General features: G+C 32.7%; 1 long non-coding RNA gene across 1 annotated transcript; it reads right to left on the minus strand.

The window, feature by feature from the left end:
* Positions 1-365: 365 nt before the first annotated feature.
* On the minus strand, positions 366-10,061 carry LOC117681817 (uncharacterized). Its single transcript, XR_010712763.1, has 5 exons — positions 9,937-10,061; positions 9,104-9,178; positions 1,533-1,656; positions 1,253-1,326; positions 366-982 (listed from the first exon to the last, which is right to left on the minus strand). It is a non-coding gene; the product is annotated as an uncharacterized lncRNA (long non-coding RNA).
* Between the last annotated feature and the right edge of the window lie 9,634 nt (positions 10,062-19,695).

The following is a 19,695-nucleotide window of genomic DNA, read 5'->3' on the forward strand; positions in this document are numbered from 1 at the left end:
GAGTATGTTTTCCTCTATTTCTTACGGAAATTTATTGTTAACGCCTTGTTTATCGATTGGTCGAAACCTACAATGACCGTAGAAAAATCACTGACTGCACGAAATAATCAGGATGATATCAGACTCACATTCCCATTGAAGACAATTTGGCTGTTTCTTTTAGCTTACGTACTGATGCACATTAAGAATATTATAGTTAATTTAACTAATTTTTACAGTCAATTTATTAATTTGTTAAAAGAAAGATATAAATATAAACAATATAATGCTTTTTTTGATGATGCATGCAGGTAATGAAGGGAGCGATAATTACAGAAAAAAATTTCATAACTCGCTAATGCGGGTAATGTATTTTTTCTGCAATGTCGCTACATTCATATACCGCATAAATCACCCAAGAAAGCATTTTATTGTTTACATATATATCACAAATCATTACAGGCCCTATATGCAAGTTTTTGAAATAAAGCAATAATCTAACATAAAAGCATTTGGAATTACATGTGTGTCAAATGTTCTTGCTCTTTTGAATAGAAAGTTTGAAAAACATTTTGTAAACCAAAATTTGACCAAAACCTTCATAAAGCATGTTTTAGGTTCCTAACATATACTAGCATGATTTTGTTCCAAACATACTAGTGTCATTTTTAAAACAGTCCTGGCTCTAGATGATACCAGTAATTTATCAGCAAACAACTGGATCTGTTTCTAATGAATAAGTTCCTAAAATGTATATAAAAAAAGAATGTTTCATTATGGCAATTTCTTACTACATGTACTTGCATTGTAACTGTTAAAATCTTTGACAACTAGCTTATACATAAAACAGAAAATTATATAGCATACCCATGTTGAATATAAATGTGACCAGCACCTGGCAGGTGAAAACTGGTTTCTGTTTACATGGCTGCATGTATTTCTATGGGAACGGTTGCTCTTGCATCTGATCTCTTTCATAGTATTGTCCTCGTCCTCCATCAATCTAAAAGAAGGCAATACAATTTAAAACATGATACTGTTTGACAATTTTCAATATACGTAGCATAAATTATCAAATATCAGTAAAACGTTTCAATTCTCTGTTGACCTGGTAACCCCCCCCCCCCCCCCCCCAAAAAAAAAAAGTCAACATTGATACAGCAGTTGCCATTATATTCTCAGATTTACAATAATTCATTATACTAAAAGATATACATAATATATGGTTAAAATCTGTATATCTTATTTCTACTTGATAAACACACCCACTTACTTTTTTCATCTTGTATTAATGATCGTGTATCTTCAATCTGGTGTACAGTCTGCTGGACTTAGTTTGGATTTTTTCTGCAATACAATGATACCCTTATTAAAAGAGTCTACATACATGGCTGCATAGACTTTGATATAGATGATAAGATCATGCACTTCTTATTAGAATTCCAGAAATATTCCAAATGGAATTCATTTCTAAGTGCAAAGCAATAATAAAAATTGAGATAAGCAAACACAAATGAATTATTTAAAATGACTTGTTTGTATATCAGACTTACCCTGAATGGAAATGGTCATCCACAACTAAAGCCATATCATCCAGGTCTTAGGCATGTCTATCTTTATGAAACCACTGCTTGCAGTTTCATTACTACATACAACACGCTGTGATTCTGCATATTTCTTGAAAAAATCAGGAAAATCTTCACAACACCTCCTGTCTTCTTTGCCCATTTCAAAATTTGATGGCGGAATGGCAATTGTCCAATCAGAATTCACGAAAGTCAAAGTTTGAAATTTTGGCCAATCACGATACAGCCACGATTAAAACCGGGATAAATCTTTAAAGTTTCTTTTAGTTAAAAAAAACAATATTATTTACTTAATATTATCTAAAGAATTCTGCATTTTAATGAAACGAATTTTAGTAATATTTTCTTTCCTTACAACCTGTTAGTTTATTAACCGATCATCAAAACTTGACATTTCCGGTCTCGAGAGCTGCCATTTTGAATAATTTGAGGGAATTTTAAAAACTAAATGAATTTAAATACCAATGCATTTTTACAATTGATGAATATGTAAAACTAAAAAATATAACATCTTTTTAAAAAAAACACCATGTTTCCCAAAGTTTAAAACACAGTCCTTAGCTATGTGCTGTTATAAATTACGATGAAAGATAGGCTAGTACTGGGAAAACATACAGATGGAAATAGCAGTACTGTTCTTTGTTAACAACGTGTCTATTAATCAAATATGTGAATAAATATTGTGAACCCATCTCATAATAACAAACAATACCGCCACCCCTTCCCCCACCCCCCTTTTCTTCGCATGCACTCGATGTCGTGGGAAAATTCTGAATCAATTTCTGGAAATCTACTCTATTCCTTCATTCATGGGGTAGGCCTACTGTTTACTCTTGGAAAAATTTTCAGTAATAATATAAAGTTGATGCTATCCCTTAGTATTTAACAGTGTTTAAACAAAATCGTAATGTCTAATGATGATGAACAGATAACAAAATAATGCTTGCAGGAGCAAAATAAAAATGTCGGATGGTCAAAACACACACATAAACTTTTTATCTTAAACAAACATCGGTGTCTTCACAGCACGGACTAATCATGACCTCTTTAGACACCCTTTACTGTTAACCTGGGATGTGTGTGCGTTCAGGCGGAAAGTGATTTCCTGTTTCGTGCCTTATAAAGACGACAGGTGTTTGTGTTGCAATTGATGGACTGGATTCCCGTTATAATGGTTATGTCATTGTTTTCAAACTTATCTTAATGATTTACTACCCAGTGTGTGATTAACCTACACACACACACACTTATGGTGATTTTTATAAAGAACAAAGTTATAACGATATTTTATATTAGTTTTTAGATTTATTGTGATAAAACTCTACTTTAGACTTGAACCTCTTGGATAAAATACACTTAAATTTTTAGTGTAAAAATGACAAAGTCCAAACTGCATTTACTGCAAAAAATATCTGAGAGACATTCACAAATTGACTAAGTTCAATGAAGGTACATTTTAGTTATACTGAAAAGTTTCTAAGTTCAATGTAGGTACATTTCAGTTATACTGAAAAGTTTCTAAGTTCAATGTAAGTACATTTTAGTTATACTGAAAAGTTTCTAAGTTCAATGTAGGTATATTTTAGTTAAACTAAAAAGTTACTAAGTTCAATGTAGGTACATTTCAGTTACACTGAAAAGTTTTTAAGTTCAATGTAGGTACATGTACATTTTAGTTACACTAAGAAATTTCTAAGTTCAATGTAGGTACATTATAGTTATAGTGCAAAAAGTTTAAGTCCAATCTAGGTACAAAAAAGTCATAACTTTTATGTACCTAAATCTTGGGTACATAAAAGTAACACTTTAGTTACAGAAAAGTTATGACTAAGTGTAACTTTTTTTGTATAGGTTATTATTAAAAGTTGGCTAATTTTAAGTACAAAAAGGTCAGGAAAGATGCAACTTAAACAAAATATATATTATATATATTTATTTTATATATTCATTCTGACCATCATTATAATACTTATATAATAAAAAACAATATTGGTATATGATGTTATTGTTCACATTTTTTGTCCAGAATATTTAAGTCATATTTCATTATGTTGAGAATTGCACTTTAAGTACAAAAAGGTCAAATCAAATGAAGGGTAAAACCTGACCTCCTTCCTTTGTTTTTCTTAATACATAATATTTTAAATGATTGTTTTGTATGCAGATTTTCACTAAATTTATGATTCAACTACATTGAGGAGTAAAATATCCATTTATAAATGAAATAAGTATTTTACATTCTATTTGCCCTTACGTCCGTGTGTCCATGTTTTCTAATTTTAGATGAAAATGATTGATCTTTAAAATGCCATTTAAAAAAAACTTTATAAAATAGAAAAATTGACTTATTGTGCATCTTTAACCAGGGAATATTTTAAAAATAAGGTACAATATGATCTATTCAAATTAATAATACTTGGTTTTTATGTTACCTTTACCCCTTTATAAAAGCTTAAAAGGCAAATTTGATATACTTTTAAACCTTGTACAACTTTTCCCCCTCAAAGTTGCCTATGGATTTTATTTTGCATATATATGTGATAATGTGTTATTTTAAGGGTTATAAACTTTAAGTAATTAAATTCAGAAATAAAATATTTTAAAAATAAATAAAACAATTTAAAAGTTAAACTACACATTATACATGTAGTACATTTACATACTACTAACTTCACTAAGCAGGAACTTACTAATTTATTATTAGAGTTATCTTTCGTAGCTTACTTTAAATATTCATTAGGACTAGTTTTAGATTAGAACTAGTTTAGAGGTCAGTGACAGTCTATTGGTCATAACAAGAATTCTGGATTTCCATTGGTTATTCTAGGGTCAAATTCCTAGAGAGTTCAGTTTGTTTTATGTATAATTTAATTTCAACTCTACAGTCAAAGAGTGAAGGTCCTAAAGTGGTTTATATATATTTCTTAAGTCATTTATATTGGACACAACAATGACCTTAGAAAGTAAGTTCTTTTATTAATATTTCCATTAACAATATCGCTAGTGAGAGAATGAAAGATTCTGTGCAAGTGATTGATGTGAGAAGTAAATAAGCAATTGATGATATATGTGTATTTTGCAAAGAGAGGGTCAAGTATGTAGGCCACATAGTGTCAGAGAAGGGAATAGAAGCAGACCCAGAGAAAACAGAGAAAGTGCTAAACTGGCCACCACCTAAATCACCCGAGGAGGTAAGGAAATTTATAGGGTTTATAGGATATTACAGGAGGTTTATACCTAATTTCAGTAAGATTGCCAAACCCCTCACTGCATTATTTCCAAATCCTATCAAGAAGAAAGGCCACAAGGTTCAACAGCAGAAGTGGAAGTGGGGATCAGAGGAAGAAGCAGCTTTTGAACAGCTGAAACAACACTTAGCTCAACCTCCAATTCTGGGATTCCCAAACTATCAGGAACCTTTTGAATTACATGTAGACGCAAGTCATCATGGCTTGGGAGCCGTACTATATCAAAAACAGGGTAAGTACAATAGAGTTATGAGTTATGCAAGTAGAAGCCTAAGTAGGTCAGAAAAAAATTATCCCGCACACAAACTCGAATTTTTGGCTTTAAAATGGGCAGTGACGGAAAAATTTTCTGATTATCTTTATGGACGGAAAACGACAGTGTTTACTGACAACAATCCTTTAACTTACATTCTGACAACTGCCAAGTTAGACTCGACGGGACATAGGTGGTTAGCAGCCCTATCCAATTTTGATTTAGAAATTTGTTATAGACCTGGTAAGAACAATTCAGACGCAGACGGACTAAGCCGACTATCAGACAAAAAACAGATAGACTCATCGGGTGCAGGTATTATCATTCCTAGCTGTATCAAGGCTATTTGTCAAACTTTACACCAACAACCTTATGTAGAGAGTCTGGTATTGGATGACAATTTTGAGAATCTGGAAGATAGTGATTCATCACTGAAAATTGTTACCAAGCACATTAACTGGGCTAAAGAACAGGATAAAGACGAGACTCTAAGGTTCTGGAAGAGAGTAGTGAGAAGTGGAAGGAAACCTAGATCAGATGAAATTTGTGCGAAATTTTTGCCACATGTCCTCAACAGAAATTTTGATAGATTATTCATTGAAAACAATATTTTATTCAAGGAAATCAAAATTGAGGATGAAACAAGAAAGCAGTTAGTAGTACCTGCAAATCAAATAGATTTTATTTTGACAGAAATTCACAACAAATTTGGACATCCAGGTAGAGACAGAACACTGTCATTGCTTAAAGATAGATTCTTTTGGCCAGGTATGACACAGAATGTAGAGAACTGGATAAAGTCATGCAGCAGGTGTGTTCACAGGAAATCACAGACCAACCAGATAGCACCACTTGTTAATATCAGGACCACCTATCCATTAGAGTTGGTTTGTATGGATTATGTCACTTTGGAAAGATCATCAGGAGGATATCAACATATGTTAATTATTACAGATCATTTTACTAGATATGTCCAAGCTGTACCAACCAGAAACATGACTGCAAGAACTTCAGCAGAAGCACTACTTAAGAACTTCATCTTTCATTATGGATATCCTAATCGACTTCATTCAGATCAAGGGGCTAATTTTACAGGTAAGATCATTCATGAAATTTGTAAAATTACAGGTACTCAGAAATCCAGGACATCACCTTACCATCCGATGGGAAACGGAATGACGGAGCGTTTCAATAGAACATTGTTTGACATGTTAGGAACTTTAGACCCAGACAAGAAAACCAAGTGGAAAGAATATGTAGCACCATTAGTTTCAGCCTACAATTGTACAAGACATGAAAGTACAGGCCAAACACCATACTTTCTTATGTTTGGACGTCATCCAAAAATACCTATAGATTTAGCTTTAAATGTCAGTGGAAAAGATTTTAAAGGTTTAAACGATTATGTCAAGAACTTAAAGACCAGAATGAAGGATGCTTTTAGAATAGCAAAAGATGTTGCAGATAAAGCAAGGGAAAAGCAGAAAGAAGGATATGATCTTAAGGCCAGAGGGGCAAGGATAGATATAGGGGATAGGGTGTTAGTGAAAATTTTAGCATTTGAGGGAAAGCATAAGATAATGGATAGATGGGAGGAAAAGCCGTACATAGTTAAGGAGCAGCCAAATGCAGATATCCCAGTCTATGTCGTAGAAAGAGAGGATGGCGAAGGAAAGAAAAGAACATTACATAGGAACTTATTACTTCCAATTGGCTACTTAGATACAGATGTTTCATCCAGTAATAAAGAGACTAGTGTTGAGAGAAGTATCAGTAGACCAAAGCCACAACCAAGACCAAGAATAACAGGACCAAGACAGATAAAACAGCCTATTAGAGAGAAGGCTGTAGAAACCGACTCAGACGACTCTGATGATGATTCAGATTCAGATAACCAGCTGGTAAGGATAGTACTTAAAAATGTCCCAACTGACATTAGGCATAGATGTACTGAGGTTAGAGAGGAGAGTCAGGTGATGGAAACTGGGAACTCCGGAGCCCAGGAGGAGGCGGAAGTTACTCCACCAGACGAACCTGAACAAGTAGAAAATCATGTTCAAGAACATGATACTGATATAGATCAAGATGAGGAAGAGTCGCATAGATCAGTCAGAAGAAGTAAACGGGTAAGTAAACCACCCAGTCATTTATCTGATTATCATTGTTACAGAGTATCAGATGACTGGAAAGAAAGAGTGTCTATGTTACAGCAACTCATGGCAACTACCGATAAAAAGTATGAAAATGTTTTTATTCAATTGATTGCAAATATTATGAACAAGTAAATGTGTTTTAATTCTGTTCATGCATATACTCCTAATGACGATGACGTCATTTTTCAACAGGGGGGAGTATGTGATAATGTGTTATTTTAAGGGTTATAAACTTTAAGTAATTAAATTCAGAAATAAAATATTTTAAAATAAATAAAACAATTTAAAAGTTAAACTACACATTATACATGTAGTACATTTACATACTACTAACTTCACTAAGCAGGAACTTACTAATTTATTATTAGAGTTATCTTTCGTAGCTTACTTTAAATATTCATTAGGACTAGTTTTAGATTAGAACTAGTTTAGAGGTCAGTGACAGTCTATTGGTCATAACAAGAATTCTGGATTTCCATTGGTTATTCTAGGGTCAAATTCCTAGAGAGTTCAGTTTGTTTTATGTATAATTTAATTTCAACTCTACAGTCAAAGAGTGAAGGTCCTAAAGTGGTTTATATATATTTCTTAAGTCATTTATATTGGACACAACAATGACCTTAGAAAGTAAGTTCTTTTATTAATATTTCCATTAACAATATCGCTAGTGAGAGAATGAAAGATTCTGTGCAAGTGATTGATGTGAGAAGTAAATAAGCAATTGATGATATAAAGAATATCAAGTTGTTTTATTAATTACACGGAGCTATAGCAATCAATTATTACGTGTTATATAGATTGATATAAATCTGACCAATTGATAATTATATATCATTGTACATAGATTGACAAGTACCTTATTGTATATACAGGTCAAAGCCATGTATTGCTGATCATACATTGTCAATGTCTGTATTAGACTAATTACGTGTAATAGTCACCTGAGTCCACAATTCGGTAATTATTGATCTTTTCCATCTATAAGTTTACTATTTATAATTTGGGTAATAAGACCTATTTCCTTTTGAATAATAAATTCATGAAGTTAGCTAACAGTGTAATATTTTAGATTTTATGCTTGATGATAAATATGTCTATTTATATATTATTTACAAATGTGATAAAATACGTCCTATTGTTATTAAATATTGATTATGTTGTATGTATTTTGTAGGGTGTTTAAATTGTATCACCATAAATCATCAATCGAAATCTCAATGGCTGTGCGTGTTATTATTTGATGATAAAACCCACGGTTACATATATAGTACTATTAGTCACTACTGCTCATTCGCTGTTTATCTATGACGTCACCAAAATGACCTTATTCCCGCAAATTTGCAAACAAATGAAAACATTCTCATTTTTGCTTTATATTTTGCATTCGGAAGTATAGAGCGCAGGTCTGTTCAAGTACGATTTTAACATATGTTTTTCTTCAGATAGTTATACATATTATGCTAAAAAAAATGGCACTGGAGCAAGCCTGCGCTCGATGTTTCCCAATCAAAAAACCATCGAAAAACACCTATATTTTGCTACAAAGCATCAATTTATCAAACTAAGACAATCTTTATGACGTCATTTCTACATTTTGACATCACTGTAGCGATAACCTTTTACACCCTTATTTTCAATATGATTTTAACTATTTTTCACCTTATTTTAGAGCAGTTTATAAAACTTTGATTTTTGGGCAAAAAAATACATTTAACCGCACATAATCCTTTAGTTAATTAAATGCTATGTAACTTAATGGATGATTGTCCTAACAATAACAAGTTTGATATTCTAATAATGATGAAACTGCAGTATTTGTTGTTATTGGTCTACTTTATAATGATTATTAACGATACATTCCTGTGGCACATTACATCTACAAACCTTGTACACTTTGGTTCATGTTGACAATGTACAGATGTTGTAATGGCGAACTCTGCAGTTTATCAAAAGACAGACCTATAAATAATAACAAACAAATCAAAATCAATAACATCAATTACCAAATTTTGGTTTTAAAAAACCAAATTTCATAACACAGATTTTAGCATCTCACATCAAAGGTTAAATAAGGTATCTAATCAGTAAAAAACTATTACATTCATTGTACTTTCCTTTACTGTTTTCTTTTATAACAAATTTAATTTCAAATGACATTGCAAAGTAACGAATAAGAGATATTGGGTCAGTGTGCTATGAATTAATGCATGTCAATCTACTGGGGGGGGGGCACTGTGTTAGGTTCCTTACTTTAAAATAATAAAATATTAACCAATTAACATATTTTCACCCAAATGTGTTAATAAATTCCAGAGAGAAGGACTATCTTGACATCCTACAAAAGTATTTGTGAACAAAGTGTTTGGTTAGAAATCTGAATATTCAATAAGCTAAAAAGTATGTCTCTATCTTTTGTGTTGATCATGTATTACCGGTATCTTAGCCAAAACACCTTGAAATAAACAACAATCATATGATCTTGAAAAAAACCTGAACAATACAATGTTAAACTATTATCATAACCTGATCTTGGTTTAAGTCTATCAATAATATGTGTTAACCCAGTGCAGATATCTTCAATTTTGTTTTTTGATAAACAATTTTAAACTTCCATTGCCCAATGAAAATACAAAAAATGTTCTTTTAACTATATAACACATTCTGACATTCATGCTCCTAGAAATAAAAACCCCACAATATGTAGGTCTAGCACTTACAATGTTTCTTGGCGATAATATCATTACATTTTAACAGCGTTAAACGACTGATCAAGTTCGTCCAAAAGTTCGACCAACATGGCGAATGCAACAGACGTTTTGACCGTGACCTAGACCTATATGGGTTACGGGGCGATTCGTACCGAAACGTTTCGCTCCGACTGACGATTTGTACCGAGACGTTAAATCTATCGCATGACCCGCTGTTTTAAAAAGGACCATCGACCAAGACGTTTAACATTTCAAGATTAAGTATTAAATTAAGCTCAAGACTTATCAATAAGGAAATTAATGATTTGTCTTATTTGGTGTTAGACCCTTTATGACGCCTTATTAATTGATCAATTTGAAATATCATTTGGCCTTTATTTTTGGAGAATTGATTAGTCTGTAAAACGGAATTTGTGTTTAATTTCGTCAAAATTGTTAACGATGAATACAATATTTTTTTTGGTGCCATGTATTTATCTGAATTTTATTTTTTTTCCTGGTTCATAATATTTTTTGTTTGTTTATTTTTGCATTCTAATTTTATTATGTACGTTGTATCCGTGCCCCCGGTCTCTGTTTGTAGGTGTGTATTTTCCCATTTTCCAATTTAATGGTTTGACAACATGCAATATCTGTATATATTTTTAACTGTTTATTTTTTCTCTGTATTCTTTTTCATTTAGTTCAAAATGACATATTTTTGAAAATCTTTCCTACTTATACTTACTGTACATGCATGCAAAATTGGCTTAAAATTGGATCGATATGACAGTAAAGTATGACTCTTGCTAGTAAATAAATAATCTCTCTATCACCCCCCCCCCCCCCAAAAAAAATAATAAAATTAAATTAAATCAAAAACGTCATCTGAAGCAGGTATTGCAGTTTAAACCTAAGTTGCTAGTACACGCATTACATTATATAAATAGTGCCTGTTTGGGAGGGTAACAGTTGAAATTGACACCCCGAGAAAACCATTGTCAACCGACGCGACAATTTCAACTGGCTTTAGATTTTGTAGAGTTTGGTACAAAAGTTAGGCCATGTCTCGCGCAAGAATATAGAAACTAAACAGAATGCTCAATGTACAAGAAGTCAGTTTAAAATTATGGTTAGTCAGAAAAGTCATCAGAATCTGTTTGGCATTCGTATGCATCATTAATGTTTGAAATGAATTGTTTATTAGCATTAATAGCGTAATTCACTGATGGCGAGAGTACCCAAAATAGCAAATGACGCTACAGATGTGGGCGCAACATCCGACAGTGCGGGCGCCAGATTTACACTGACATTACCAACTACTACACACACACTGTTTGTAGTGTACATTACCCACAGGTTGTAAAGGGCACTGTTTTAATGTCTAGATTGAATTCTTGTATGAATTAATCCAGATTCAACTTCAGACACGTCTATGTTGTACTGGTCGTTTTCAGTGTGCTCTATGACGTAGAAATTTGCTTGTCGGACTTGATATACACCAAATGTTAACTCTCTCACTTCATCCTCACTGAGGACAGGGAAATCAACAAACAACATCATTGATATCATTTCTTTTCCATGATTTTGAATTAGCTCTAAATGCGTGCGTGTCTTTTGTACTCAATTGTTTCAGAGCATTTGCGTTTTCTCGAGATTTATCAACATTTTATCACCAAGACTAAGATCACCATCGTCACTGGTTTTAAGTGGCGGTCTGAATTTACTTCTTTCTTCTTTTTTTTTTTTTTTTTCAAATTTTTATAGTATATAGACAGACAGACAGAACACCCCTTTCTCACAGACTCTCACACACAGCAAGTTGGTACAGTGAATTTGTAAACACCTATATATATTTAGAGATACATACAGTACAAATTATCTAAAGAAAAAGAAGAAGATTAATATATATCTACATCATCATTGATGTGTTAATTAAATATTTATACTGGAAAGAGACAACTCCATGGTGACCATCTCTGTGTAAAGTCTACAGTAGTAAATAGTTTCCTTTCAGTATTGTAATAGGTTTGTAAATAGGACATTAACATTTCAAAACATATCTTTATATCTTTTCTCGACCTTTGAAAAATAATTTTTTTTACTAATATAATAATCAAATTAACTACATGATCCATATCTGGATCACCTAATAGTACACTCTGGATATCAAATGTTATTCTCTTGCCAGATCTATTAAAAATATAGTCTGACAATTTTGTCCAGAGATTAAAGATTAGTGGGCATTGGTAGAATAAGTGCTTAAAAGTTTCAGGTTCCAACATACATATTGCACATAAGTTATTGTTTTTTATCTTAGAAAGATACACAAATTTATTTATACCTAAAATTCTATGAATTATTCTGTAATTAAACCATACCAGTTCTGTATCTTTTGTGATTAACTTAGAGTTGCAATATATGTGGTTCAAATTAAAGTCTGGTACGAGATTCAAGTCAATTTCCCACTTAGATTCACATATTGGCCTATGCTGTAGTTTTGAGATAAAGAAGTCATATAATGTTCTTGAGCCTTTTTTATCTTTACACAGAATTATTATAGATTCTAACTGGTACGGTTTTACTACTAATTCATGTGAAAATTGCCTGATACTGGGCCAGGAGCTTAATATAGCCTTTTTTAAGCCTTCATATTTAGTAAATGGTAGCTTAACTAGGTAATCATTGGTTATTTGTTCATAACTAATAAAATTCCCCTGCTTATCCAGCAGATCGTATAAAATATAAAAACCCTTTTCATATAAAGACTTATAAAAAATATAGTTATTTTGCACACTGATCTTCTCATTAAACCAAAGTGGTTCTAATAATATATCATGTTCACATTTTGGCTCTATAGAATCCAGAAAATCAGCAAAGTAAGAAAGAGTTTCTTTCCAAAATAGATTTGTTGTTGAATTAGCTTTTTGTTTAGAGTACTTTGATCCAAATTGTATGAGATGAGCAGTGTTACAATTAATTACTTCATTGAAAAACATGGACCATTCCGAATTAGAGTGAAGAAGCCTTCTTATCCAAGTAAGTTTAAGAGATTTTATGTATGTATCAATATGAACCATTCTACATCCCCCTTTATCATAGTCCAACTGTAAAGTTTTCCTAGATACTTTATCAATTTTATTACCCCAGATATATTTATAGAAAACTTGCTCTAATTTTTTAATCCACTGAGAGTTTGGTTTAGGTAACACTGTAAATAAATGGGTAAACTTGGATAAGAATAAGCTTTTCACAACTGTAATTCTGCCAATAGGAGAGATGTTTCTCTTTGACCATTGTGTTATTTCTTTTTGTACCAGATTAAATTTCTCATTAAAGTTCAGATGTTCCATGTTTTCCAGATTAGCTGTATAAGTTACACCTAAAACTGTAAAAGGTTCATATGTCCACTGGAGCCCAGTATCTTGACAAAGGAAAACTTGACTGTTAATCATGGATCCTATCCAGATTGCTTTAGTTTTGTTAATATTAGGCTTAAGCCCTGAAAATTTTGAAAACTGGAAGAGTAGGTCGAGAGCAGACTTGAGAGATTTTTCTGATCCATCTAAAAACAAAACTGTGTCATCAGCATACTGTTGTAAACAAATTTTTTCTTTTCCTATTTTAATACCTTTAATATTTATATTTTGTCGTATCATGTGTCCCATGATTTCGACACACAGGTTAAAAAGATATGGAGAGACAGGGTCACCCTGTCGACAACCCCTTCCAATTTCAAAAAATTCTGAGAAGATCCCATTCTGGATAACGCATAATTTTGCCTTATTATATAATACTGATATCCATTTGATGAGTTCATGACCAAAATTAAAAAATCTTAACGTATCATACATAAATCTCCAAGATATGGAGTCAAAAGCTTTTTCGAAGTCAATAAGTAAAATCATTCCTGGAATTTGTTCTTCTTTAGTGATGTGAAGAGCATCATATATAAGCCTAGTATTTTCTCCAATAAACCTATCTTTGAGGAAGCCCTTCTGATTATCATGAATTAAAAAGTTTAAGACTGTTTTTATTCTGTTTGCAATGCATGCTGATGCTATCTTATATGTAACATTAAGTAAAGATATAGGACGCCAGTTACTCAGGTATTCTCTTGGCTTAGTTCCTTTTGGTAGTATTGATATTATACCTTGTTTTTGAGTTATAGATAATTCCCCTTTACTAAATCCAAAATTTAATGATCTAATCAAAAAGTGGCCAATATCCTTCCAAAAAAATTTAAAAAATTCTGCAGAGAAGCCATAAGTACCAGGGCTTTTATCATTTTTCATTCCCTTCAAAGCAGCAAGGGCTTCCTCTCTAGTGATAATACCCTCTAATTTACATGACATATCATTATCTAATAAGTTAACCTTTGTCTTATCAACTATTGTACTAATATCAACATCATGTAATTTGTTATCACAACTGGAGTACAGATTTTTGTAAAAATTTTCAATTTCCGACAGTATGTCAGATTGATCTGTAATAGTATCACCATTGCTCTGCACAAGTTTGTTTACTGTTTTATTTACATAATTTCGTTTTTCTAAACTTAAGAAATATTTTGTAGGTTTTTCTCCATGCTCAATCCATTTGAGTTTTGTTCTTACAAATAATCCTTTGATATAATCTTTTCGAAACTCTTCTAGTTTGGTTTGAGCAATGGATAATTTTTCTAAAATTTCTTCGGAATGATCAAAGTTTCTTAATTCTTCCAATCGTTTAATTTCTTCTTCAAGGAGTTTAGTATTCTCATCTGAATTTACTAATCATGCTGCTGACAATACGCATAAATCTCCGACGTAAGGAATGTGACTGTTACGAGCTACATTGTTAAGATATAGCCATTATTCATCCCTCCGTTATCTGCCTCAATAACCCACCAAACTTTGGTCACCAACCTTGACGAATTGGCTTTTTTTCGTGGTATGTTGTTTTCTAGTTTTAGGTAGAAATGACGGCATTTCTATTGAATAGCCACATTCTTGAAGGAATCGTACTGAATCTCCAAAATCCCTGTCAACAATCAAAACATCTTGTTCTTTTAAAAAAAACCATGAAATTTTCGCGGCATTTGTTTTCATAATGTGAGATAGAATAGAGGCGTTATTATAGCAACCTTTGGCAAAGAATGGACCTACCACATCCACGATGTATCCATCTGTTGCTGTAATGACGAAAGGCTTGATCAAGGGTATGTTTTTATTCATTGAATATGTAAGGCGTTCGAACTTGTAAGACGAACTTTTCTGGACGTAAATATATGTCCCGTCTAAAAGCAGTATAACGGTGTCGTGGATCGCTAAAGAGTTGTTTAGAAATCTCTGATGTGGTGGTCAACGATGCTTTCCCGAAAAGTGTGATTGAAGTTAAGATTGAAAGGAACAAAATCTTTCATCATTGCAACACGTGCGGTTCTTACAATTTCAGCTACCTGACGTCTGCTATGCATGCCACAGAGTGTAGCAAGAACTCCCTATGACAGACCATGACTGCGTTTTACAACAGAACTTACGACTTACGACCAAATCAATAAATGCTAATTAATCAATAACTAGTCAATGTTTTATTCTAATGGCTGTAGAATATAATCATAGAAAATAAAAAAGTTGTAAACAAATGGTTTCTTTATATATATATATATATATTTTATTAAAGACCATTCTATGAGACTGAAAATATTTTGTCGTAAGTTCTTTTGTAAAATGCAGTCCTGATTTCAGTTTGAACAGAATAATGCCAATCGCATTTTGTGTTTCTAAGCGAGGTTAATATATTTGATGATAAATAAAAAAAAATTCCTATCAAAGTGTTATCGTCTTCATTATGTAAATTTTCAAAATCGAGATTGAAATTTGTCAAATTATGTGCATGATGCTCTTGTTTTTGATTTTTGAAAGAAAGTCGGATACCTTCCCAGTGGGCACGCAACGTTGTTTCAACGTTGAAATGCCCGCTGGGTTATTTGAGGTGAGGATAGACGTTTTCTTCCTGTAAGAGGACACACCAATATCTTAATTGGGATTCATGTTTTTCCCCAAGAAGTGTTTTGGACAACATTTACATCCTACCGGCACAAGCAAACCAAACAAAACAAAGGAATCAATTCTGGCTTCCGTTGGAATTCCCCTAAGGTTTGTCTTAGAGCTAAACAAAGCACACTTATTATGTGATTTCCTCGCAGAACAAAATTAAAAAAAAGGAATTGACACTGAATTAGTAGTAGTTTTTGGTCTGATCTGTACCTCTTTAATTTAGTGGCTCTTTGTGACACTTTAAGTCTGCACAAACTGCAAATTTGACTGTTTTTGTCTATATTTTTGCCGCTGTCTTGTAGAATCTTAACAAGGTCTTTACATACTAGACGCTTTATACACAGCCGCAGTATCAAGTCGGTGAACCCATTGTTTACTCGCGTTTACATAATATTATACTACATGTATAAATATAAGCCGCCCATTCGTAACATATTCTTGTTACATGTACGTTTTAAAACATTGGTGTTTTCTCTTTATTTTTATTTATGGTACTTGTAAATATCAATATTTAATAAAATTTATCGTGTTAAAGAAACTGCATTTATTTGTAAGAAAGCATTGTAAAATGATTAAATATAGTGTAAAAAAAAGTTTCGCACTGAAGAGGATTCGAACCGCCTATGATAATATCTTAATGTGTAATCCTATCGCTTTACCCACTGCGCTTCATCAGATCATGGTTATATTATATCAGAGTGAATATTTCTATTGCTGTAAATGGACGTAGAAATTTTTAGAGAAAGAGTAAAAATTTGTACAGAAAAAAATTATTTTTTACATAGAGTGGGTCTTGTCTTCATGATTTTGGCTTTTGAAAATCAAAGTTTTTTGTTTAACCATTTCAGTTCAGTAATGAAAAGATGGAGAGTTGATCCAATGATTTCCTAAAAAAATATTTTTTTATTTATTTTGTGTGTATTTAATCTGTTTGTTGGTATATGGACATTTCAAATAAAAGTGTAGGAAACGTTTTTCATATTCAAAAGAAGCTGATGCCTCATATGATAAATATGGAAGGTTTTTAAAATGAAAATTGATTTTTTTTTCGATATTTTAGGACATTTTTATAACAACACATTAACCGTCGCTATATGGGCATTCTTCTCGCCTTATTCACCCATCTTCTTTAAAGATATCTTTGAAAAAAAATCGGGATACGAACTGCCTAGGAGTGTAGCATGTCCTGTACACTAGTACATTTGTAAATTATCACGTTCACGAATCACTATCTGACTCTCATCAGGCTACAGAACTGAATTTTCATGATTAAACGCGAGAAATTAATATCAGCGTAAAATTCCGATATGTATGCCTTAATTGCAGGTTTTAAAATTTCACTTATTTTTTCTGAAAGTTGTGAACTTGTTAAATTAAAACAAAGTTTGATGTACACGAGAAATCGCTCGCATCTATTTTTTGATGTCGCCTCAAAACTTTCAGATTACAGTTAAGATTAATTAATCTCAATATTTTTTGCGTAGAATCCGAAGAAAAAGAAATCAAACTGGTGTGGCCTGAAGGAAAGTATGTAGAAAATCCTGGAGAAAACGTACCTCAGAGGCGGATCCAGCATTATGGAAAAGGAGGTGTGAGGGTTCCAATCGACGAATTGCAATACGTGGAAATTTGGTGTTCGTCAAAAAGCAATAACTTTTTAAACGTTTATCGTGCGTGCTCTCTTGAGATTTTTTGAAAAGGAATGCCCCCCCCCCCCCCCCCCGCCACAAACATCCTGCACTCATCTGAATAAATTAATATTATATTACAGTGTATTTGAAATTTAGATTTACTGATTGGTTATACCCCCCTCCGCATTTCTTCAATTCTGTGTTCTATTTTTATTTACTAACTAGACTTTGGCCAGTGCGTGCAGGGGTTGATATTGCATATGATAATGTATCAGAATTTACTAAATGGATACATCTACACATGCAACGGACATTTACGAAGTAGATACATTGACACCGTATTGTTGACATTTACAGACAGAACCAAGCTTTAAGCCTACTGTCCTTTCCGATATATTTCATTTTATCAAATAAAATATACAACATGACTAAATTTTGTTTTATTGATTCAATATTTTGTTCAGGTTTATGGTTTACAGCAATGTACACATTTATTGCCTTTTTCGTTTAATTCAAAATACATTACAAAATGTTAAATATAATGATTACTTTAAAAGTCGTTTTCGGCACATCTAACAGTTGCAGATTTTTTGTACAAAGCAACGCTATTCAAAGTAAATACCTATAGTTTGTCCAATTACTTATCAAAACTGATTCTGTTAGGTATGCGGAGTAACAATGTCACAAATAGGTGGTATTATGGAATTTTTTAGCCCCCCCCCCCCCGAAACAAGCTACGTAGCTAGATACCGAGAGTGTCCGAGCTGGTTTGGAAAGGGTTGCGGGAAGGAGATGAGATACATTTATATGCATAAACTATATATAATTTTTGGAAGGTTTCACGCACAGATTATATCATTTTTCTTTTAAAACAGTCCCGGGGCACACCTTTGTATATATATAAATTTAGTACATGTATATATCATAGGCTTCGGAACCGGAGGGGGGAGCTGGGGGGGGGGGGGGGCATAGCCCCCCACATTTTTTCAAAGTTAGACCTAACCATTAGGCACATAGCATCATGGAGGGTTCAGCCTCCCCCCCCCCCCCCCCCCCCACACTCTTTTTTTTTTTTACAGGAAAGATAATAGTTCCTTAATTTACCTTGAAAAGGTTGAATATTGAGTAGGTTGAGTCATAGGTACACTAGCCTCGATACGCCTATAAAGGAGAATCCCCGTACTGTGTGTAAGTAAGCATGACCGAAACGTGCTAAATTTACAAAGTATTACATTAATTTTCGATATCGGTCAGCTTGGTTATGACCGTGATCGATTTACCTTATAAAATTCTACAGGGGCCTTCTCTTATAAGGCAAATACCTAATTGATCTGCAAAAAAAAGTAAGATATGCCAAAGGAAAGATAGCAGGAACTTGATTTTCATTTTTGGAATATCTTCTCGAGCATCATCACACAATTGCAAATTAATTTAAAATTCTTTATATTATACTGTTTTCTGTTGTTTGTCCTCTATGCAAACTGCATGTTAGGTGAGGATTAACATTTCCTATAGCACCGCCTCCTAGCTTCTATTGATCAGCAATCAATCTTTACATGTACTCAATTAAAATGGAAATGTACTCCAACCTACATATTTAGAACCATTTTAACAAATCCTTGGACTTCAGTAGGACGTAGAGCTAAAGCTATTTTTTTGGCGTCAAAGCAAGTTAAAAATGAGCGGTTTCAATAAAGCGAAATATGCACCGATTGCGTAGTCTTAACTCAAAAGCAAGACAAATCTTACAATGAAATAGACAGGCCTACGTCACAGTGCTGTTTTCACAACTACCCAAAGTCCAAGCTCTTGTTTAAACGGTTCTTTATCAAAGCGAAGTTCCGTCCATTCACATACACGATTCATGGTATAAGGGAGCTAACTCGCATTAATTACTCAAGCCTCACAAGTTTAACTGCACTGTTTGTAATTCTACCAAGTGTGTCTCAGTTTAGTTTATTTTCACTCTAAAACCATAAACTGATACCTGAGGTACATTTATAAACAAAAGGAATATTTTACACGATTATATACAATTATTTTCAATTTACTTTCTTTATTGACCAATTAAAAGATCTCAAGGAAATAAATGTGAGATTAGAAGAAAAGATCGCGTG

Source organism: Magallana gigas, chromosome 4, assembly GCF_963853765.1.
Source record: "Magallana gigas chromosome 4, xbMagGiga1.1, whole genome shotgun sequence".
In the NCBI taxonomy this organism is placed as follows: Eukaryota; Metazoa; Mollusca; class Bivalvia; order Ostreida; family Ostreidae; genus Magallana; species Magallana gigas.